At 36.8% G+C, this 25,210-nt stretch overlaps 1 protein-coding gene across 1 annotated transcript in view; it reads right to left on the bottom strand.

Moving 5' to 3' along the window:
- LOC149077708 (uncharacterized) overlaps positions 1–25,210 on the bottom strand; it is a 130,930-nt gene that overhangs the window by 77,069 nt on the left and 28,651 nt on the right. The window lies entirely within an intron of this gene.

Raw genomic sequence — 25,210 nt, 5'->3', positions numbered from 1 at the left:
AAACTGTGCAGACCCGGTTTGACTCTTCCGGTTTCTTCAAAAGTTAAAGAAAAGTGTCAGCTATGAAAAATCAGCTAATCAACTTTCTTAACCAACAATAGTTTTTCGCTTCTAATCAATATGGTTTACAAGAGAATAGAATTACAGATATGGCCATAACTAAATTAAATGATTATTTAATTTGTTAAAATTATTTAATTTCAACCGTAACTGAATAAAACAGTAAGTGATTTGACAACAATAAATATTCTATAATAGTCTTTCTGGATTTAAAGACATCCTGTGATTTTGTGGACTTGGATATTCTAACTAGAAAATTATTAATAGCAGGAATAAGATTCAATATATTGAAATGGTTTATATTATGGAAATGGCTATTATGGAAATAGACGACTATTAACGTCATGAAAAAATTAGCACATTTTCAAGAAGTTAAAAAGGCGTAGGACACTGGAATCTGTTCGGGGACTTGTTATTGTTTCTAATTTATTAGTGTTACACATTGAGGACACTGAAATGGAAAGTCTAGTAAAAAAAAGTATAAGAGGACTTAAAATCAATTTATGGCTAATCAAAAATGAAACTAAAATTAAACATAAAAAATTAAATACGCGTGTTTAAAACCAGAAACACAAACGCCTACATAGACATCTGCATTAAAATCCATCACCACTGCCACTGTCAAATAATTACCCAGTGTAACTGCCTTAGAATAAATAGCGTACTACTACTGCACTATAGATAAATACTGTACCCCTGAATATGATTACTTGGGCATACGAAAATACAAAACGATTTTGAATGGACATTGTATTGTAAGAAAATAATTAGAAAATGTAAGAACTTTTACAGCTGTTATATATAAACTTAGACATATTGTTGGTAAAAAATTCCTCGAAGATGTATTCTTTGCATGGATAAATTCACTATTGATTATACAGTGATAAAAATAAGGTGCATTTTTTACATGGTTATATTCAATAGTAAATTATGGAATTTGTGCTTGGGGGGGGGGCAGCATATGATAGCAACAAAAATTAACTGAACAACGTAATTATTTAAAACAGATTATTATTTAAATAAAATTAAATTTTAATTTAGGTAATTAAAATCAAATTATAATTTCGGTGGCTTAGTGCACAAATGTGGTAATATTTTTTGCAAAAATGGAGTAAGTGTATGAGTTGGAAGCCATAATTCCAGATATTGTAATCACAAATGTGTTAAGTGATAAGTAGACAGGAAAGTTTAGCCTCAGCATTCACTGATGTGCAATGTGGAGTGGATATATTTTTATGCAATACTAAAGTTTTAAAATGGTCTCCTGAAAAATCAGAAAAATGTCACTTGCCACATGTGTTCACTAAGCGATCGATTTATTTGTTTAGAACTAACTGCAATTTATTAACTGAAAATAAATTATGATTTAGGAACTTGAAATACGTGATTTTTTCTTATATGTGCGTCAATTTGCATAAAATGTCATTTTTTTAGTGAGTTATGGCGTTTAAAGTAATTCCTGATTGATGATCGACCGATCTAGAGCCGATTTACAATCAAACGCACTTAAGAATTTTATTTGATGTTGGCATGACAAATTGGTGAAATGCTTTTTTAAAGGATGGAGAACACTCTTTTTTAAAATTCATTTACCATAAATTACTTTCCACAAGTGTCTGCCTCGAATAATGGTATTGAAATTGGTGGGTGGAATGAATGGAGGGTGCAGAAGGTAATTTATGCCCAACACATTATATACTAGCCATTAGCACGTACCAACCATCCACTTTACGCTTCTCGTAAGTCGAAACGATTCCTCGATAAAGGAAATGGGCGGGGGAAGTCTCGGGTTTATTTATTTATTTTTTGGTCTTGAAATAAAATATTTTGTTTTCAAAGTTGTGGTAATCGAATAACATCAATAAAACATGTTGTGGTATATCGAGAAGCTATCCATACTTAGAATAAGACAACCATAATATTCTTTATGGGCATTGTATAATATTTTATGTGTATATATTGTTTATAATTTTTGTGATTGTGTTTTTAATTTGGTTGCTGTATTTTTAGAATATATGACATCCATATTTGTTATGGGCATCTTTTTCTCAGCTACCTCGTTGGGCATTTTGCCTGTTGTGGCATTGCATTTGTATTTATAAGAGTCTAATCAAAAAAATTCGAGAAAAGTTTCTTCGAAAATAAAAGTTCCTGTATATTGAAAAACGCTTGTGATGCCATCTCTTATTAAACATTGTTTGATCGTTCACAAAATCAATAAGTAGCGTAAACACGGGTTACTTTGGTTCACTTTTATGAAAGTTTTTGTTTCATCTTATGCTAAAAAATAACAAATAATAAATCCGCTGAGATTTCAGGTAGTTTTTAAATAGTTCAAACCTTTCTCTCAAAGCGATGATATCAAAAATCCATGATTTATAATATTTGTATGAAATTTCTTTATTTTTATTTTGGGACAAAGTATCCCATACGTTAGGGTAACTTTGTGCCACGTCAAATAATCCTATTTTAAAACCCTGAAAAAAGTGCTTGAAACAATGGAACCCACTGGTTTTGAAGAAAAAGTGCTATCACATATCAATATAAAAATACACTTTATTTATTACGCTAGTAATTTTACACTAGTTTTACAAGAGTACTTCTTTGTCTAAAAGGAAAAAATGTTTAGAAATCAATGAATAAATAAAAAAGAGGGACTAAACAAAATCCGCCTTATTAAAAGTCTTAAATAGGTACGTGGTGCTTGAGTGTATATGTTCAAAAAAAACTTTAATTATTGAGGGGTTAATTCTTAATTCTTCGGTTTTTTAAAAAATTCATTTTTTTTCATTTTTGTTATGCAAATTCTTAAAAAATTTATGAATTTTGGGTGTGTCTGCTCGATACGTATATAAAAACTATCAGCAGGTATATTTCTGAAGTCTTAACTAATACAGATATAGTCTGCTGGAAAAACAACTTCAGGTTACTATCATGAATTGAAAACTGCTCATGATTTATTTAATAAAATTTTTCAAATATTATAGCTCCAAATGAACATTTTTGCCAAGAAATATTCGCAATTTCATGAATTATTGAACCCGAAGAGAATACAAATGATACACGAGAGATGAAGTAAAATATCGAACAAATTCTATTTAAAATTTATTAGATTCACGAAATGCCCAAAAGTTTCCCATTATTTGACTCATTCATTCATTCGAAGTTAAAAAAAGCAATTACGGCCACCATTACCTTCAGTTCATGACATATCCTTCTCTCATTACGTTCTTTCTATAATTAATATTATAGTAATGACATAAATGAAAGGAAGAAGAGAAACACGTGCGATTGAAAAGATCTCGTAGCTGCTCGTTGCAACCGATACGTCCGTCTTCAATCCAACCAAAAAAAAAAAAATAATTAATTAATTAATTAAAAACTTCACGTGCTTCGCTCTAGTGTTCAATAATATCTGAGATATACGCTGTGTGATCAGAATATATGCATCAAATGTTCATTAAAAAAAAGTTAAACTCTGATACATATTTCTTCTTTCCCTTAACACCGGAGTCCTCAAAAAAGTTACGGGCATTGCATCATCTATGCAAATCATCAGCAAAACATCATATGACAACACACCAACTCACAGTCACCTTCGAGTTTGTTGGCTACTTCATGAGGCAAGTTAACATACAATACCCATGCCATCGCATACAATTATCTTGAGAACTGGAACACCCTTTCCCACACTATTACTAATTCTATTACTGTTCAAACCATCTTAATTCATCAGCCTCGTCTAACTGGAATGCACCAAACTCATCCTTCAGCCATTCTTGAATTCATCCTACTATAAAAGTTGGATTCCCGACTAAACCGCAATTGAGAAACGTTCTTACGTCTTCCATGGGAGGTGCTATTTCACCACACACCAACTTCAGTCATATCACTATATTTAGGCTGACCATATTTGTTCGAGAAAAATACCGGAAATTGGGCTTCGAAATACGAGAAAATACGGGACAATGCCAATTATCGCCAAAAGTGGTGCAAATGTAAGCGAAGTTGCCAACTTGTGGGGAAATCGCAGAAAAATCGGCAATCGCGAAAAATGAAGTGCTACTTCAAATTACAATGAATTAAAAAAAACGTGACAAATATACTTGAGATGAATTCGTATTTGTAGTCGTAATTATCGTAATGTAATTTCTAAGTCATTAAAGAAGAAATGACATTTTGAACGGGTGGGCGGATATTAGTGATTTCTAATTTCCACTTAAAGGGTTAACTCTTATATATAGGGAAAATATCTTGTAATCTATATTCTTCCCCCTTTTCGAACCTGGGACCTGACGACTATGTTCATGGTGGTAGACGAGAATCTTAACATCACGCCACTCGGATGTTGCATGGAAGGTGCTGAATTAGATTTCAATGCAATACAGTGTTTCATTGTACGCAGTATTGATCATATAATCTTGATAAGGCCACGCGAATGTGAAAATCAGCGGTCGGGGAAATGCACGGAACGCACACTGCATCGGGTAATTTGGAGCATTGCTAAACGTACTCAGGGAAATAGAGATATTACACACCAGAGTAGAGCCCACCCACTCCTTGGGAAGTTTCAGGTATCCGGGAGCTAGGAAGGAAAAGAAAATCACTCACTATTCAACATTATTGTGTATTAAATATTATTCTTTATAAAGAGGTCCGAGGCCTCCATTTTATTTCCACAGGGAGTTTCTGGCCTGCATCTCATCGGCACATAGGGTACATGGAATGCAAAGGATTAAAAACCCTTACTATAGGTCTAGATCAGTGATTCCCAACGTGTGGGGGTGATGGAAAGTTCCAGGGGGCGGTAGAAGCTGCGAGTATAACATAGGATTCTATGGGCTAGATTGCGTTGGGGGGCGATGGGAGAAAATATTTCTGAAGAAAAAGGGGTCAATGAGACAAAAAATGTTGGGAAACTATGATCTAGACCAGCGTTTTCCAATCTTTTGAAGTTCGCGGCACCCTTCGGATTCACATTAAAACTTGAGGCACCCTTCCTTGAATACAGAATACAATTTACTACAACAAAAATCACTGAGCAAAAATTGTCGCCACAAGCAGAGAAATCTTACTCGCTTATACATATGATGTTGAAAAGGGCAAAAGTGCATTAATTGCTTTACTATGGCCGTACGTGGACAGCCAGACCTTACTCAGATCAAACCTCACATTGTTGACACTGTCACCAGATGGCGACTTATCGATACGTCTGTCACGCATGAGAGTAATAATTCGATTTAAATTATTTTACGACCTTAAGTAGACAGTATTTTTTTAAACTTATCTCCATAATATCTCGTGGCACCCTAGGGTGCCGGGTGGGAAACACTGATCTAGACCATAGTTTCCCAACATTTTTTGCCCCATAGACCCCTTTTTCAGAAATTTTTTTCTCCCATCGCCCCCAACGCAATCTAACCCATAGAATCCTATGTTATACTCGTAGCTTCTACCGCCCCCCTAAAACATTCCATGGCCCACGTTGAGAATCCCTGGTCTAGATCATAGTTTCCCAACCTTTTTTTGTTCCATCGCCCCCTTCTTCAGAAATGTTTTTCTTCCATCGCCTCCCCCCCAACGCAATCTAACCCATAGGATCTCGTGTTATACCCGTAGCTTCTACCGTCCCCCTGGAACATTCCATCGCTCCCAAGGGGGCGTTAACGGCCACGTTGGGAATTACTCTGCTTTGGATCATAGTTTTCCAAATTTTTTGCTCCATCGCCAGTTCTTCAAAAATTTTTCTCTCTCATCTCCCCAACTCAAGCGAACCCACAAGATCCTACGTTATACCTGTAGCTTCTATCACCCCCCCTGGACCATTCCATCACCCCCCCTGGACCATTCCATCGCCCACCAGAGAGATATTGCTCACTTTGGAAAACACTGCTCTAGATACCCTAGAGACGGTATTGGGTACATCCACTAAAGAGCGACCGATTACTTGCCGGAAATTTTAACGTCAAGCGTATCACGTATTTGTTTCATTAATGTTCTCCGGATGCAACTCTCTTGGTAACCCAGTCCAAATGTAGCCAGGAGAGTCATTTATGTTCCACACACAATACCATATCGTCCCTATGCCAGAAACATAAGTGTGCAAATTCTTGAGAAAAGAAATGACTTGGGAAAAGACGTTTGAGAGAGAGAGCGTTTACTATACTAATCTTACTCTATGGATGCTATTTTCTTAAAATGTTTTGTTACATAGGGGTGGGGGTGTTTGAATAGTGGATGCATATTCCCTTTTCCGGCAAAACTTAGCAAAATAAAGGATCCAACCAACCCAAAAAGTGAAAATATGCATATTCATGTCTCTGGTATAAGGAGGAATATATAGTATTATTTCATTCACATTTTACAATATTTTTCATTTTGTGATTTCATTTTGGTAAAATAAAGGCACTGTACATGCAATCAAAAAAAGCGGAAGATAATCCACAAATTTCCAACTTTTGAACGCACGTAATTTCTTTATTAAACATCGAAAATTACGGTGCTTTATCGCTGTAAAAATAATTAATTCAGATTGAAATTACAACAGACTCTCGACTATCCGGTTTCCATTCTATCCCCCCCCCCCCAACCTAGTTAAAAAGTAATACATAAGAATTCTCCGTGATTCCAAGCTGTACGAAAACCGATTTTGAGATGCAGCTTCGCAAAATCGACCATTAAAATCTCCCACGCTCTGCTAGCCACACCTCAAAACCGGATCGATTTTTGCGCTGGTTAGAGCTTAAGTGGAAAAACATTACGTCGTGGATGACGACTAAAAGGTAGACGCCTCCGATCATCTACATCAAGGACTTTTAATGCGTTGTTTATTTTAAAAGCGTACGGACGTGTTCATTTTGTATACAGTGCATATGATTTTCGTTTTCTTCAATCAAGATGGGCATAAAAGAATTTATCCTAATACGTAAAATGTATCCAATATTTTTATTCTTGCACTATTAATTCTGGAATAAATTTTTAAAACGTACAGTTCAGTACATAACAAACATTTATTACGTTCTCGCCTGAGTTCAGAAAATATGAATAAGAGCCGATTAAAAGATTGTTTGGATGGAAAAAAATATTGTTTTGGATTGTTTTGAAAAACGTAGCAAAAAAAAGATTGTTTTGGATGGTATGGATTGAGTGAGGGTAGGAATTGAGTATTTACAGAACTCTGGCCTATCCGGCTTTCCTGTTATCCGTCTCGCCCTTACACCACATTAGGCCGGATAGTCCGGAGTCTACAGTACCTTGGGTTTTTTCCCTGCTGAAAAACGATAAATCATTATAATTATTACCTTTTGGCGAGGCATCTGTTATTTGTTGAACATGAACGTCAATCACAAAAAAATTTGTCGGTAGTATACACAATTCGTACGTATCTAGTGTTGAATGCATATATGCATGTCTTGCATACATATCTACTGATTAGCTTATGGAAATATTATGCTGTCGACAAGAAACGGTGCTCTTAATAAATGAGAGGACTATGCCAAATCGTGATGGTCTCCCGAGAGCAATAAAGTGGCCTTTAACGTTACGTGCAATTACTGTTCATTGGAACAGCTATTTCTCAACGAGGATGAACGAAAAAGGAACGTTGTTTCGGTTGAAGCGATCTCTCGACGGAGCGATTCGTTATTTCCCGGTTTTTGACGAAAGACAAGGCAAAATGTGGAACTTTGTCATCAACTTTGCATGTGTGGTGTAGCAGTAGTAGGTAGGGGCCTCCAAAAATGGCTCGGGGATCCATGATGTTAAGTCAGCCACCTCGTTGGGCAATTTGCCTGTTGTGGCGTTGTATTTGTATAAAAACACACAATGTAATGTTTCCCCAAAGTAAGGATATTTTTTTATTTCCTGGAGGAAGGAGTGGGGGGGGGGGACTTTACTTTTGTTTGCTATCATTTGGTTCGTGTACGTGAATATTTTCCACATTATTGCTCATGTGGAAGTCATGGTCATGAAGCCTATATGAATTTTTTCGAGAGGCTGTCTCACGTTGAGCTTATTTTTTTCAGTGGTAGATTTCGACATTTTGTGTTCTTGAAAGTTCTTGTCCATTGGTTTTGTGTCCTTTGTGTATAATGCTTTTAACAATGAAGACGGAGAATACCAATAAGAAAGGTCAAGAGGGCAAGCAAAGATCAGACCGGTTGACCGGCATATCAGTCTGCTGCCAATCCCAAAGCAGAACATAAAGGCATCTTCAACCCCCAATTTCAAATAATTTTCGTTAAAATAATTATGAAAAATTTACGCCAAAAAAATCATGAATCTGAATGAATCGGCAGCTACATGTATAAAATCTGCTACGTTTGTCAAAAATATAAATTTTGCTACAAGTACAGAAAAATTGAAGAAAATGCATTAAAAAAAATTCTTGAACTGCATATTTACTAGTAGGTACAGTGGAACCTCGATTAACGAGCTGTTCGGTTAATGAGCAATCCACATAACGAGCAGGAAGTTTGAACAAATTTTGACTCGGTTAACGAGCGATGGTTCGCATTACGAGCAAAACATTTTTTGCGCTTTTTTTATTTTTTTATTTTCACGTTATCACAATGGAGCTGATGCTATTTTGCTTTTAAGGGGGTTAGCTGATGAACAAGAGCCACTACTTGTGGAAGAGATTTTGTGCTTGGAAAAGACCATGGACTGAAGGTGCATGAGAATGGCATTCACGAATTAGTGATGAAAAATGTCTAGAAGTTGACGGTAGATGAAGTTATGGATCTCTTTTGCATTCACCAGCAAGAGTTCATGGACGGTATCTCGTCTGAGGAAGAGAGAAGTAAGGAGCAGCTCCTCACATAAAATGAGATTAGAAAGATGTATAGAATGTGGGAATTCGTGCAAAACTCTGTAGAAAAGAAACACCCAAATAAAGCTGTCGCAATGTGCAATCTCTCTAACACTGCAATTCACCATTTTCCATAAATCCTAAAAAAAAGAGGCAAAAGCAAGTGTCATTAGATAACGTTTTTTTTTAAAGTCACGCAAAAAAGAATAAGTTTGCAAACAACAAGGAGTCTGTGAATCATCCTAAACGGTAGTCCTTCTCCTCCCTCTCTCTCTCTCGTCGTTTAGAATAAGTTAATTTGTAGACATTATCGTATTGTACGTTTATTTATGGTGCTGTTTATATTACGTATATTTTATTGCATTATGTATGATTATTAATGTGTTTAATTATTGATTGAATGCCGGTTTTGTTAGTCATTTTCATGTGAATGACTGATTGTGGAACGAATTATCCGAGTTTCCATTATTTCTTACGGGAAAATTTGATTTGCATAACGAGCTGTTCAGATAACGAGCACGTTGATGGAACGAATTAAGCTCGTTAACCGAAGTTCCACTGCACTTTGTTGCAAATCGTTGGAAATAAGCAGCAGTATTCGCTATCCTGTAATGAAGACTTCGAGCTTCACCTGATGAAGAGGCCTGAAGCAGCGCTTATTCTAGAAAATTCTTGAAGACTAGGAAATGAAATTCGGCTGGCTACCTCATTACAAATAAATATGTTGGTTGTTTTGTCATAAATGTCTAAAAAACATTTTGTTTATACTTTTAAACGAGGTAAATTGTTCCTAGAAATGAAAGATTAGGATGTTTCGTTTCATAATGATAAGACCGGGTGCTGTATTCAACATTCTACAGGACATTTGAATGACTTAAATGTCCGATTTCAAGGAAAAGGTCAGCTAATGACACATATGCTTTTGTACATAGACAAGTTTTATTTGTAAGTTGGATTTTTGCTTAAAAAGAGACATTCAGTGGAAAAGATTCTGAATGATTTTTGTGTGTCAGCAGTTGATCAATAAAAATCATGGTAGGTAGAATTAATTTTATAGGTCATCTGTAATATTGTTCGTCAACTTCCTTAAATTTCAATCGAACAGTTTTTTAAAGATGTATAATTCAATTTTATTTACCAATTAAAATTTTTTAATTATAATTAAACAAATTTTAAATTACGAATTAATAGATTTTTTCGATTGCTGATTAACAGATTTTTTTTATTACTAATTTTTAATAATTGTTGAGAGGTAATTTTTAAGCAAAGGGCCCAGTGCCCAATTGAGTTTGACACCCTTGGGTTAGCTGATATAAGTAAGTTTTGAGGATATTTAGCTAGACAAACAAACGTCGTCATGTCTTTTGATTCCTTTCCAAACCGCTATACCTACCGGTTTCATAACCGAATATCGCGAGACACTTTGCTAACTCGTATCTGTTCAATGAAATAGGGATAAGTGAGAAAAAAAAAAAAAGTCATTCTCTCTCCACATTTATCCAACAGCCAAGTGCATAGTTTCCCAAACTTTTTGCTCCATCGCCCCCTTCTTCAGAAATTGTTTCTCTCATCGCCCCCAACTCAAGTAAACCCATAGAATCCTATGTTAAATCCGTAGGTTCTATCGCCCCCTTGGACCATTCAATCGCCCAAGAGGCGATATTGCCCACTTTGGGAAATACTGCCCTAGTGTTTCTAATCAATAAATAATTCCAGATGGCATTTACAATTGTTTGAATCACTTCTTAGTACGATATGTAAAACATGCATTCAGATGAAAAGTTCCATTTGAAATTGATATGTTAGTGATTGGGATTTTGAGACGGCTATTTAAGATGGAAACATTTTTACTTTGGATGTGTTTGTGATCCTTATTTAGTTAGCAATACATATAAAGGCTGAAACAAACTACTTTGACGTGATGTGTTTTCACGTCATGTCAGAGACGTTGTAAATTCTGATTCGTTAAAAATCTGTGACGTAGGAATTTCCCGTCATATAATTTCAACGGCACAGAATTTCAACGTCACAGAATTTCCGAGAAACGGAATTCAGAACGTCTCTGACGTGACGTGTAATTGCGTCACGTCAGTGTTGCGTGTTTCGGACTTGAGCCCCTTACACGCTTCGTTTTCGAAAACCAAACCTAACCCCGACGTGTCACTGAAGAGTGACATCATCTCGGTCCTCTTCTGTCCCTTCAAATATTACATATGTTGCACCTGTTCTTGCAGCTGACTTCGATCACCCTTTCATGCTACCTAATGCCCCAATGGCGGAAGGGGGGGAAGACAACGCCCCTGAGCGTCAATGACTGAGTCGATTGATCTAATAGTGGTCTACGCGGCGCTTTGGCGTAATATTTTCGGCACGCTCACTAGTGATGCACCTTCCGTCTGCCCTTTCCGTCTTACAATTTCCTCTTCGAGGGGGACTATGTTTGTGATGATAATGCTGATTTGCCATTTTTTCTTTTCTTTCCGTTGATGATACAATCTCGTTATCCATTACTGTTCAAATAACAAATTATGCTGCTTCGATATATGCTACGAGAACTCAGAGAAGAGCCTCTACTAATTTTATAAACAAATATCCAAGATTTGTTTATGAAATCAAACACGATCCAAAAAACACTCAAATCCCACCGTCTCAGTACAATGGCGTTATTCTTTTTGCCCATCGGGATCTTTATCTGACCGTAGGAGATTAAATACCAAAAATAATAGAATATGCACACTGCCGCTAGATGACACCACCGGCGGTGTATTATTTTTTTCCAAATTTTCGCGCTTTTTTCCGGATTTTGCACTCTTCGAGCTAGACTTCCCTGTCTCCTGACGAATTTTATTTTTTTCCGTCAATGACATTTTTGAGTTACCGCAAGCAGCCGCTATTCTTCATTTACACGGTGACTTTAATTTGAAGCGGGATAATTTTTTATATGCAATGCACCGCTATTAACATAAATTTAAAGAAAAAATTCTACTGCAACTCAAATTGTGACGTCATAGAAACAGAGAGGGCTATTATTTTTTTTATAATCATCTAGAACCTCATGTATGGGGGTGCACATATTTAAAAGAACGGGATATTTCAAACATTCAGAAGAGTGTTTCCGCCAGGAGGCGCATGACATATACTACGACAGTGTTTCTGTCTCAATTTCCGGTTTTTTCCCCGAATTCCTACCTTTTTCTTGTGTTTCAGCACTTCCTGTCTCTCTATTTTTTCCACAATGATGTATGTTTGGTTGATCCATGAAATGATTTCGTTTATATATTTACACTTTATTTACAACGGATAATTTTTACAAAATAAAAACGGGAATGTTGGTAGAGAAAATGTGGCCCGTGCACGGCGAGACACAGACACGCGCGTCGATGAGTAGGACAACATCAACAACAAACAAGCAGAGTCAGACGCCTTTGACTTCCGATTTTCTGTTGCGTTGCCACGAGCAGAAAATAGAATAATCATTGCACAAGCTGCGAAGATACGCCAGTGCTATCGTGTGGGCAGCACTACAGTACCCCCCTCGCAGTGCGAAGGACGAGGAAAGAAGAGAAAAAAAATTATATTTTAAAAGTCACGTGCTTCGATGAACGTAGACGGTTTTCCCAAATATTTTTGTGTGGCCGTTGTCTTTTTCAGGATGCTTTTCGGAACGATGGAGGAAGTTTTTGGCACGGATGCATCTGTCTTTTTGTTGGTTGGATGAGCACACTGCCGGTGAGCAGAAAGGCAGGTTACCGACCGATACCATGGAAGGTTTTCCTTTTATGAGAAGGCTAAATGTTTTCTCACCACGTTTCAGCACTTCGTACGGTCCGTTGTAAGTGGAGACGAGTGCTCGTTTCACTGTGTCTGACCGCAGGAAGACGTGGGTGGTGTTCTTCAGTTCCGAATGTACGTGGAGTCTCTTTTCACCATGCGCCGTTGATTGTAGCTGCTGCATCTGGTCTCTTAGAATGGAGACGAATTCTGTGGGACACGGTATGTTGTTGCTACTGTTGGTGATCAAATCGCAAGTCAATCGGAGCTCTGTGCTGTATACGAGTTGTGCTGGTGTGGCTTTGAGGTCTTCTTTGTACAAGTAGCAGGATCATAGCCCTAACAGGACTGTTGGAAGTGTTCACCAGTTCACCCAGTTCATGTTTGACCTAGCTATCACACCTGCTTTCAGGTGTCGATGAACTCTTTCTATCATCCCGTTAGCTTTGGTGAGTTCGTGAAAGATGAAGCTTTCGAACTGCCGACCTTGGTCTGTTGTTATTTTCTCTGGGGTTCCGAAACGACTGATCAGAATAGAATGTTGAAGCAACAGTGGCTGCTGTCATGTCCTTCATCGGTAAGACTTCGATCCAACGGCTGAATCGATCGATGCATGTGAGGCAATATGTGTAATCTTGGGATGACGGAAGTGGACCAATGATATCGATGTGAACGTGCTTGAAACGAGCGTCTGGCATTTCTATTTTTCCTGGAGCGGAAACAGTATGTTTGTGCACCTTTGACTTTTGGCAAGGCATACAACATCGAGTCCAGGTGGTGCAGTCTTTCCGAATTGAAGGCCATACAAAGCGATCGCAGACAAGACGTGTTGTGGCTTTGATGCCTGGATGACATAGATTGTGAAGAACATCGAAAACGTGTCTTCGAAGAGTATTCGGTATATATGGACGTATTCGATTGCAGGATGTGTCACACCAGAGTGGTTTGTCTATACCAACTAAATTGCAGATGTTGAGTTTTAATGAGGAGGAATGCTTGAGAGAGTCAAGTTCGCTATCGGTCGTTTGAGCTTCTGCGATCTTGGAATAGTCTATTGATAGAGGACATGCAATGGCTTGTATTCTAGAAAGAGAATCAGAGACCTGATTCTATAAGCCGGATACGTGTCGTATGTCGGTGGTATGCTGTCCGATGAAGTCTAGATGTCGTGTTTGTCTGGGAGATGTCTTGTGAGGCTTTTGACGAAACGCAAACGTCAAGGGCTTATGTCGTTTGTAGTAGGTGTAAAGGATGAAATGCTTTCCTACGAGGATCGAAATTTTTTGTAGTTGGATGTGCAAGAAGTATAAAATTTTCAAAGAGATGACGCGATGATCTGTATTTTCAGTTACTTGATCCGAGGGCCTTGGACGCTTGTTTAACGCTTAGAAAAGATCGTTCAAACACCACGACGTTTCAGAGCTACACATCCGAACGAATTAACGAACTATGTTGAGCGCCATCAGAATTTTAATGCCACTTGACACTTAAAACATTTCTAAAGCTTTTTATTCTCCTTCGAGGCGAAATTTCTTTCTCGCCATAATATAGGTAATTTTGAAACTCGAGCCTTAACACAAACTATTTACGGCCGAACCACAGTCGTTGTCTTCTCCACTTAGGAGCTTTTGTTAGGAAACTAATTTTCGCAATGTGCTTTTCGCTAGTGACTTGAGAACAAACAGCATTAACTTTGCTGGAAGATGAACCTCTGGTTCATACGAGTCCTTACACATACACACAGGTCGGTACAAGCCGAGGCGCATTTATGGTTTTGCCGCCTTTCCCTCATTCTAGTCTAGTTTTCTTGACTACGCTTTTCTCGGATTCGCCATCTTGGCCACCCGTGGCCTTACTCCACTCCTCACCTGTGTTTCGAAGTCACTCATTTAGTCATTCACATGCTTGCGTGCTGTTTTGGTCATTCCTCACGTGCTTGCACACTGTTTCGGTTACTCATATGCTCGCACACTGTTTTGGTCACTCACATGCTTGCACAAGCTCTAGGTCACTCTTTTGATTGCTCACTGAGATGGTTCCTTGCTGGGACACTTGTGGAGAATCGGCCAAAGCCGTCCGGATATGATATATATTTTTTCCTTGTTGTTGGTAGATAAGTCACAGCTGTCTGGAGATGACGCTCGTTTTTGGTTGTTTTATCACATGTTGTTGCGCGTGTATGTTATGTCCGTGCCATGCGTTTGTAATGATTTTTGTGGGTTTTTTTGTTAATTAAATAAATTGAATAGATTCTATCATCGTCAATCACTACAACTGGTGACCTATATTGTGAAGACACCCTTCACCACGGAAAACGCGCTGTTTTTGTCAGCAAGGACCTGCTATCATGCTCATACGTTTTCCTCCGCTCGGACAGAGTGAAGAAAGGCTTTGAACCTCCATACGAGAGACCTTACCAGGTGCTGTCAAGATCGGAAAAGGTCTTCCAAATACTAACAAAATGTCGACCAATATCTGTAAGCATAGACAGAGTCAAACCGGCTTACATCTGCTGTGATGACCTGGCCTTCAGTGCCCACAACCCTTCCAACGATCAGCAGGCAACAGCAACTTCAAAGCATCAGCAAGCAACAACAACTTCAAAAGGTCAACAGACCTCCAGTGACAGGACCGACAGGAGAAACCACGAGACACCCAGGCTCTGTCACAAGAATCAACGTAAGCTCTCCCCCCCCCTCCTCGGAGAGGGGAGGTCCAGGGCATCTCCGGCAAATTTGGTACTTGGTAAATTGGTACTGGTAAAACAGCACAATCGTTTTTCTTTCCCACGTAATTTGTTGCAACATGTTCGATTGCTATTTTTTTTATATTCTAAAACGGGACCTCTTTTTTTCTTTTAAGATAAAATTTTGCATTTTTGTGAATCAGCCACGTGACGCATTAGAGTGAAACTTTAATGTACATCACAAGTTAAGATTTTTTTTTTTTTTGATGCATGCAATACGTTTCATTGATTCCTTGAGAAAGTTTCTCGGGGAAAAGAGATTTGGATCTGGTCAACTTGAAAAACTGAAGGAAAGTGCCTTTTCTCTCTCTGTCGTGCATTTCCCTTCACTTAGGAAAGTCATTACAAAACCAGCTCTACACGTATATGGATCACAGCGAATACTATGGACTGATTACGACATTAAGTACGGAAATGTTTGTCAACAGAAGGGGGGTACATTTAACCTCTTACATATTCTTGCAGCCTGATAACGATAACGTACAGGGAAAAAAAATTAATTTTTCTTAAGCTTTAGCTTCAGAATACTCAGAAAAAAAACTTTCAGCGGAAAAAAGTTTAATAGCATTATCCGCAGTCCCGATAATTATAAATGAATTTTTCCCCATGTTATGGTATTGGTCCATTCCTCGCAAAAGTGATAACAATACCCGAATGATCACACTATCCGTGATTCTAATAAGTGGCGTCGACTGTTTTATAAAAATAGAATAGGATAATATTTTAATTTAGGAATGCGTTTCACGTGGCAACAGTATAAAAAAATCGAGTTCAAAAGAGCTAGGCTGAGAGCAGGCCCGATTTTCACATGGGTAGATGAGGCACTTGCCCGGGTTCCCATTATTTTTGGGACTAAATTTAAACAATGGACGAAAAATAAAACATCTTTCGGTCGCAGGGTCTCTTCTAGTTTCTTATTTGTCCAGGGCCCACCTCCTGTTAAAGTCTGGCGTTGATAGAAGGGTGAGTTATTATTCTTGATAACTCACTAATCATTACTCGTGAGAATAAGTTGATGTTTCGACACGAAGGCGTCTTCAAAAGCAACCGTTGATAAAGCAGGGATGCCCGTACTTTTTAAACCTTCAAGGTACACATGGAGAATTTCAAATATTTCGAAGTAATACAGCACTTCGGTGGAATTTCAAATTCCGCGAGACCTCCACTGGTTGGAAATAACAGCTCTAATATCTATTGCGAATTTATAGTGTGAAAAACAAAAAAAAAAACATTTAAGAATTGTCCCGAGCCCCCAGATTTGAGCCCTCTCAACCCGACCCTCGTGGAGGTAACCTGGAGCAGGGCCCCCTAGGCTGGGATATTTGTCGGGTTCACAAGCCAGACTTTTCACGGGCCCTTTTATAGTTATTTATTTACATTATTTATATGAATGGCAGGCCGGCACTTACATCACAAGGGGGGGGGGGGAAGACAAAAAATAAACAAATAAGCGGACAAACGAATAAAATAGCATAAAGAAGCTAGTAAAAAGTTAAATAAAAATATTCTACAGCTATATATACAGCTATTAAAAGAGCTGTATCCGAAATTACGTAAAAGCAACAATTTATAAGTTAAATCCGTAACCACATAACAGTAGCTGGCTCAGAAATGATAAAAACAATGAAAATTCATCGTAAAAAATGAAATAAGAAATATATTAAAAAGCAAGCATTGAATATATGGAGACAGATCATGGTTTTTTAAGACGGCCTTGAACTGACGGATTGTAGGCTTCGTTACAATCTCACCAGGTAATGCGTTCATTTTGCGGGCTGTGCAAATGAAAAACTATGGTATCTTGTGTCACTATGACATAATAATATTATTGCATGAAAAAACAAAAACTGGCGATAATTGTCCCGGACCCCAAGGCGAGAGCCCTGCAGCCCCACCCTTGTGGAAGCCATGCATGGAGACCATGGTTTCATTATCCCAACTGTGGAAATTTGCGAACACTATCTGTACGACAAAAATAGTTGACACGAACGGTGTTCAACTATAATGTAAAAGGGCCCATTCTATATGCAGCTGGGTTATGGACAACGATCAGTTTAAAAAAAATTCGTCACACCGTAGCTTCTTGTCTTGCTTCTTAAAAAGTTTTGATATGCCCCCAATCCGGGAGCGGGGCTCCCTAGTATGGGATCTTTGGCGGGCCTCGCAAGCCAGACTTTTCACGGGTTCCCTTCTACAGTGAATTTAGCATGAAATACAAAGAAAATTATGTCAATTGTCGCGGGCCAAAGGGATGGGACTCTGTCAGCCCTACCCTTGTTGGGGAGGGGCATGATTATTGGGGTTGTTGTGTCGTAGAAAATAGAGTTTTATTCGTTCTGCGGGAAGTATACTGTATATCGTTTAAAACACCAGAGACTTTGACCACACGCATTCACTCATCGTATGCTTATCAACACCGTAGACCGTCAATATAAAAAATTATGTATATGCATAAAAAATTGTACGTAAATTAAAATTTATTTAAAAGTTAATTTTCCCTTCCAATCTGGTGGCGTTGAACACATAATCCGCATAGTTTTAAAGCGATTACACACTACTCTGACGTGACGTGATCTACGTCACTTCAGTGACATAGTGAATTCGGTGATGTGAGAATGTCATGCTAACGTCACAGAGTTCCCACAAATCAGAATTGCACTGACTTAATGTGTGCCCATGTGAAATCAGAGTAGTGTGTAGGTACCTTCAGACATACACTTATACTGTCACAGTCCCATCAAAATATTTAAACTTCTGAAATCGCATAAACAGAATTATTCTCATTTTAACCAGAGAGAAACACACATATTTTTTTTACACTCATTTATTACGTTTCACATTATCGCACTAAGCTTCCACTCTTGGTTTATACTAAATGGAGCCCAGACACTAAAACATAAATGCAAATATCATTCCATTCCTCCGGTTCAATGAACCAATCAAATTAGAGTTTTTTTTTGTAAGGTAAAAGTCACTCTTAATTGCATACACTTTTGTTGCGGCCGTTTTGCGTTAGGGTTCACGTAATAGGCAATTCCCTGAGGTGCTCAAGATTTTGAGCAGGGGACTATTTAAAATCGTAATTAAAATGCAGTTCAATGGGCCGTTTCGACCGACACCGGTCGCAAGAGGGGGATGACCCCTGGGGTGAGTTCATTTATTTTTTTGTATGTGGTGTGTGTAGCATTTCATATATTTCACATTACGATAATCTATTCTTTTATGTTTGTTAATCATTTGTTTTATTAATTAATTGATTTAATTTAATCTCGGCGCAAAATCGCAATTGAATATCTGTTTAAAATTTTTGTGAAATAATGTTCGATTAATGATCTTAATACATTTTGAAATGCTTAAAATTTGATTAAAAGTTGATATGCGGCACACAACGTCAATTTTTTAGTTTTTTTAATTGCGCATAGGTAATGCTTTCATTTTTAATTAAAATATGTCGCACTATTTAGCTCGCGACATCAGGAATAACTTGTGTCACGTTTCCCGGCATATTTCACTATTCGTTAGAATTTTCTTAAATTAATGTTTATGAGGTGCGGTAGAAATGAATCGAATTTTAACTGGCGTATTGAATTTAAGACCTTTCTTTTGGGATTAAAACAAAAAGTTGTCTTTTTCAACTACTCTTTTCATTGATAGGGTTAAAAATACTGGAAGCAGCATCATCGTCCCAACCCACTAAAATAAATGCGAGAGTGTCTGTTATTAGTTTATAGTGTTTCATAGGCGATGTTGTCTTCATTTCGTAATACCATTTTAAAGTCTTTCTAGGCGCTAAACGAACACAACTTGTTTCTTTCACCGTTCAAATTCCATCCGCTTTGCTCTCGAATAAGGAAGCGAGGAACAAAGTTAATTTTCTCCGGACTGCAAATACAGGTGTCAACTTAATGCGAACTTTGAACAATTCGTTCTTCGAGTCGAACCTCAAAGACGACGTAAACTCTGAGCAAGAATTCGTGCTCAAGATTGAATACATCATACATGCGTGTTACAAACAGGTATTTCAGTTTCCGCAACCCGAATTCCAGAAATTTCCGTGAAACTCGGAAAGCGGGCAGAAATTCCGTTCGAAATCTCGCTGACACAAAACAGTAAGTAGTACGTGTGTGTGTGTGTGTGTGTGTGTGTGTGTGTGTATATATATATATATATATATATATATAAAATGCATACGTACTAAGGATTGTTATTAGCCTTTCAAAGAAATAGTTTACACTCTTTGGGATGATTATTTATACGAGGATGTTTTTACAATGAACTGAAGATGCAATTCGATTCATTTCCTAGGAAGTCATTTTATTACTATGCTTTGATGGATGGTGAAGTGAAACCTCTCTCTTTCTAAAGAGACGTTTTGACACTTTTCGCAGACTTTATATTAGTTTAGGATCACACACAGCGGAGGAAGAAGCATCAACAACGACTCGAAGACGATTTGAATAATGCATGTATAAACCTTGGAGAGCGAGAGCAAATTTATTCCGTATCTCAGTAAGAACCCATCTCATATCCAAAAGCGATGACAAATCCACACGATTTATATATTATGCACATTATTATTACGTATTTCTGGAGCAGGTTCACTTGACTTCGTCAGAATTTTGTATATGCGTTAAATATTAATACTAGTGACAGTGATGAAGTGATAAATAGGTGCTCTTATACGTCACCAAACGTTCGAGCGGTTATAATAAATAATTATCTCTATCGTTATGCACTGTAATTACACTAAATTACTGCGTTAATGTAAATTGCTTGCGGTCGAATGTATAACAGACAGATGAACAACGTGGTCTTGAATTTTGAATCCGGGATCGGTTCGTTCGAGTAATTTTGTTCCTTGAATACAGCGACATAAATTATTATCGATCATTGACGACCAAACGAATGAGAAATTAGTAAAAGATATACATTGGGAGAGAATCATGAGAATAGAATCACCATTTAAATTCATTTCGGAAAAGGTGTGAGGTCGTCGGCTCTGCTTTACCCACCCCGAAGAAGACAACGCTAGGTAAATTGCCTCGTGGCGATGGACTGGGGTGAGCATTATCTAAAAATCCTCCCTTTACGTTTGTGAAGATAATATAGATTAGGGATTATACTTTATATATGATTTCGGACTACAAGGAATCGGGAATGAAAGGCGTATTTTCAGTGAATTCTCCAAAATTCTCGAAAGCATTTCCTTCATCTAATTGCAGTACAAACGTAGATAAAGCAACTTTCAATAAACAGCGAATCTATAGTGAGGGTAGAGAAGTCGGTACCAAGGCTAACTCTAGTCGAGGATTCGAGACCGTTCTATGTACTAATACAAAAATAGACTTAAAAATTATGTCAGTTCCATGAAAATTCCACGACTAGTGCATTTCTTGGTCAGAACACTTTGTTTACACCGATCACCACGGTACTGATAAACATGATCACTTTAGCTAGGTTCCGGTTGCTAGATTTGTGTATGTGTTTTTGATGTGTGTGTGTTTGATGTTTTCTGTAAATATACATCGTATAACTATAACATCAAATAATAAAAACTATAGGTGAAAATTTATTGTTCGATTTCCAGAAATTTACTCAAACAAGTTTTACAAAATCTTTATTAACAACTATTGTATTACTATAATGCAAGTAGACTCTCGACTATCCAGCTTAGTTAAAAAACAGTAATGTTTTAAAACAGTAGTTCATATAAACAGTTTTAATAATAACTTATAATAATGTTTATATAAACTGTTTTAATAATAAGTTTATATAAACAGTTTTAATACAATTTTAAAACAGTAATTAAAAACAGTAAATATATGATAATATCTAATACTGTAAGTTAAAATGCATAAATTGAATGAAATATAACTTGTATTACAGTGTTCTTCGATCTCGTAGAAAGTTGGGTGATTGACGGACTGATTTGCTTTTGTATATTTCAGCTGACCCGATGTGTATAGGTTTTCTTTTTTTTTTTTGATTGTCGGACTCATGTGATATGTGAATGTATATCTACAGTGTGATAATCGCAATGTAAAATATAATACTTAAGTGAAGTAATTATTACAAATCTCCGGGACACTAAATTGCTGCTCGCGAGTTGTTAATGGTTGCTCCCTGGGGTAAGATGTAAAGTTGATTTTTTTTGTGGAGAAAATAAATCCTCCCTTCGGGGAACCCCGTATGGCGAACTATGTTTGCCGGGTCGGAGGTTAGTATCTCTTAAAAACAGTAATCTATATAATTAATATATAATAAAATGTCCTGAGTGACTGATTCATCATTGCCTAGCCGAAACCATTGAAGCTATAAATATCAAATTTGGTCAGTAGTTTTATTTCATGGCGTCAAGAATCACTAAGAAGAGGTTTTTTTTTTCGAAATTTGACCCTAAAGGGGTCAAAAAAGGGTTCAAAGGTAACAGAGAAATCATGCCGAGCCGAAACCGCTGAAATTTGGTGAGAAGTTTACTTCATACCGTAAAGACTAAGTAAGAAAGAGTTTCTCGAAATTTGACCCGTAAGGGGGGTTCAAAGGTGGTATAAAGAAATCAACCCCAGCCGAAACCGCTGAAGCTGTATTCATAAAATTTGGTCAGAAGTTTTATTTCATGATGTTAAGATCAACTAAGAAGGGTTTTCAGAACCCGACCCTAAGGGGGTCATAACAGGGGATCAAATGTTACGTAGAGAAATCACGCCGAACCGAAACCAAAGAAGAACCGATGTAATTTATTGGAAGTTTTACTTCACGACGTAGAAACTAACTAAGATGGGGTTTTTCGAAATTCAAACCCGTAAGTGGCCATGAGGTGGTTCAAAGTAACAGAGATAAATTACGCCGAACCGAAACCGCTTAATTTCATGAAGTTTGGTCAGATGTTTTATTTCGTGAATTAAAGATCAACTTAGAAGGGGTTTTAGACATTTGTCACCTTAATTAACCTAATCGATACTCATTTAATTAGAATTCGAAAGGGGTTTGTTGCTAACGACCTTCAGATAGACACATCAAAAACTGAGTTTATAAATTTCTCTTCCCAAACTGACATTCACTTTTACTCTAATTTAATTTTCCATAATCGCAATTTTACTATTAGTTCTGATTGTTATTGTTCATGTCTCGAACAAATTACTACAATGAAATACCTTGGCATATGTATTGATCACAATCTTAAATGGAAGAGTCATGCCAAATACTTGCAAAAAAGACTACGGCCAGCAATTTATAAATTTTACTGTCTCAAACCTTACTTGAATCAGTCGTTTTTACTAACGCATTATTACTCCTTGTTTCACTCACTCCTACTATGGTCTAACTGTCTGGGGTTCTGACTACCTTTCAACCTTTTACCCTATAATCAGCCTCCATTAAGGGAATAATTAGAATCATCACAAATAATTTTACTACACCATTAATACAACTTCATCAACATCTTGGAATACTTACATTACATCAATTATATTTCTATAAATCTATTCTCCTCTTATTCAAAGGTCAATTCTTTTTGCCTTTAAATACATCTCGATCTTCAAATAGACTATAATATGTATTCACTTCTGTTACCCCATAAAACACTGTTGAAGAAACATTTTACTTACCTTATCCCAAAATTCTACAGTACATTACCACCAGAAATCACTCACAATGCTAATTTATCATTCTTTAAACAATGTGTCGAGCAATACATGTTCTCACTTGATGGTATAAAAAATTTGTTTTAATGTATTTCTGTTGCTCATATAATTCTTAAATAATGTAACAGTTTAACTTAAATACAATCTGCATCTAGTTGTTTTTGCTTTGATTCCAACATCCAAAAAATGTATATTTTCAGATGCAGCATGTAGAACTGTTTTTAAATTACACTCCTCTGTTGCCATGAATTTTTATTTTTATTTGAATATTTTTAATTTTTTAGTTGAATATTCTGTTTTACATACTAATTTTTACTAACATTTATCAGAATTGGACATTTTTTGATTGGTAAATTTTTCTCATATCTTTTTTTTGTACTTTTATATGATAACAATAAATTTGATTTGATTTGAAAAGGAGGCCATGAGGGGGTTAGGTTCAAATGTTATATAGAGAAAACACGCCGAGCCGAAACCACTAAAGCTATTATTTTTTATTTATTTTATTTAATATACAAACATGTGCAGGCCAGTAGGCTCTAACTTCATTGGTGCACTATTCAAGCAATCAATAAATTTGGAAAGAAACAGCAGGGAATATCAGTAAAAAGCAATAACATATTTACACACACGAACATATGCAAAGGGAAAAATTCATGAAAGATGACATTAATAAATAAGTTAAAAAAAAATCCCCGAGAGAGAGAGAGAGAGCACAAAACAAACAATAAAATATACATGTATACACAAATAAAATTCAATATATGAACAAATAAAATTCAATATAAATTAAAAATATATACAATGCTATGTATTTTTTATATACAGTAAAATTTTGATTAACCGTCACTTTCTGTTATCCGTCATCGTGTAAAAAAAACACAGAAAAAACTGCCCCAGGTTTTAAGGTCCAAAAAGATCGGATCACTGCTATGGCCTGTGCAAAAGTCACCGGCAATCATAGATTACCCTTGCGCTTGTAATCGGTAAATCCCAAAAAATCACAAGCGTTCAAAAATTTAAATATGAAAGCATTGCCTGTGAACTATTATGCCCAAAAAAGTGCTTGGATGGACCAAACAATTTTTTCAGAATTATTCCACAACGTTTTCGTGCCTCAAGTTAGAGCTCATATGGCCGAAAAGCAGTTGCCGTAGGAAGCACTGCTGTTAATGGACAATAACTCCGACACAACCCTCTTGTAAACTCAAAAGTGATGATGGCAAAATAACATGTCTCTCTCAGCGAATGCAACTCCACTTGTCCAGCCTATGAATCGGGGCATAATTGAAATTACGAAGCGAAATTACAGAAAAGCTTTTATCGAAGGCTTGCTTTCATCTGATGATGCCACGACTGTCAAAGAATTTTGGAAGAGATACGACATAAAGAACGCATTTTCAATGTCGCCACTGCCTGGGCTGGCCTTATATTGAAGTTCATAATGATCGTTATGTGTAAAATTAAGTAAAATATGTATGTATTATTCATTTTTAAAGAATTTTATTTTCATTTTCCTATCATGCCCGTATTAGAATCACGTTATTGTGCATATGTAGGTATTACGAGATTTTTGTCATCCCTATTCGCGTTATTTGTCACAACCCTGGTCCGGACGGTGACGGTTAATCGAAGTTTAACTGTATACTATATCCATGAAAGTTGGTCAGAAATTTCATTTCATGAGGTAAAGACTAACTGAGAGGATTTTTTTCTAACAGCTACCCATAAGGGGTTTCAAAGTAAATACAAATACAAATACAACGCCACAACAGGCAAAATGCCCAACGAGGTGGCTGAGAAAAAGATGCCCCTAAAAATATGGATGTCATATATTTCAAAAATACAGCAACCCAATTAAAAATGCAATTAACAAAAATTATAAACAATATATACACATGATAAAATATTATACAATGCCCATAAAGAATACTTATGGTTGTCTTATTCTAAGTATGGATAGCTTCTCGATTTACCCAAACATGTTTATCGTATTTCTTTTTAAACGTGCCAATTGTGTTACAATTTACTACCTCCGGGGGTAAGCTATTCCCTGCGACACCATAACCTTGCATTGTCCCTCACCAATCGATACTGGTGTCCCCTTGTAAAAGCAGTCGATTGACGGTGTACTAATAATTCATGGTCCATCCCATTGAAAATTTTAAACACTTTGATCAT

The sequence above is a fragment of the Pholcus phalangioides genome, unplaced genomic scaffold (genome assembly GCF_987345545.1).
Source record: "Pholcus phalangioides strain wild (caught in Gottingen) unplaced genomic scaffold, Ppha-v1.0 ptg000015l_1, whole genome shotgun sequence".
NCBI lineage: Eukaryota > Metazoa > Arthropoda > Arachnida > Araneae > Pholcidae > Pholcus > Pholcus phalangioides.
The sequence above is the reverse complement of the archived record's forward strand: the minus strand, read 5'-3'. Positions and strand labels throughout refer to the sequence as shown.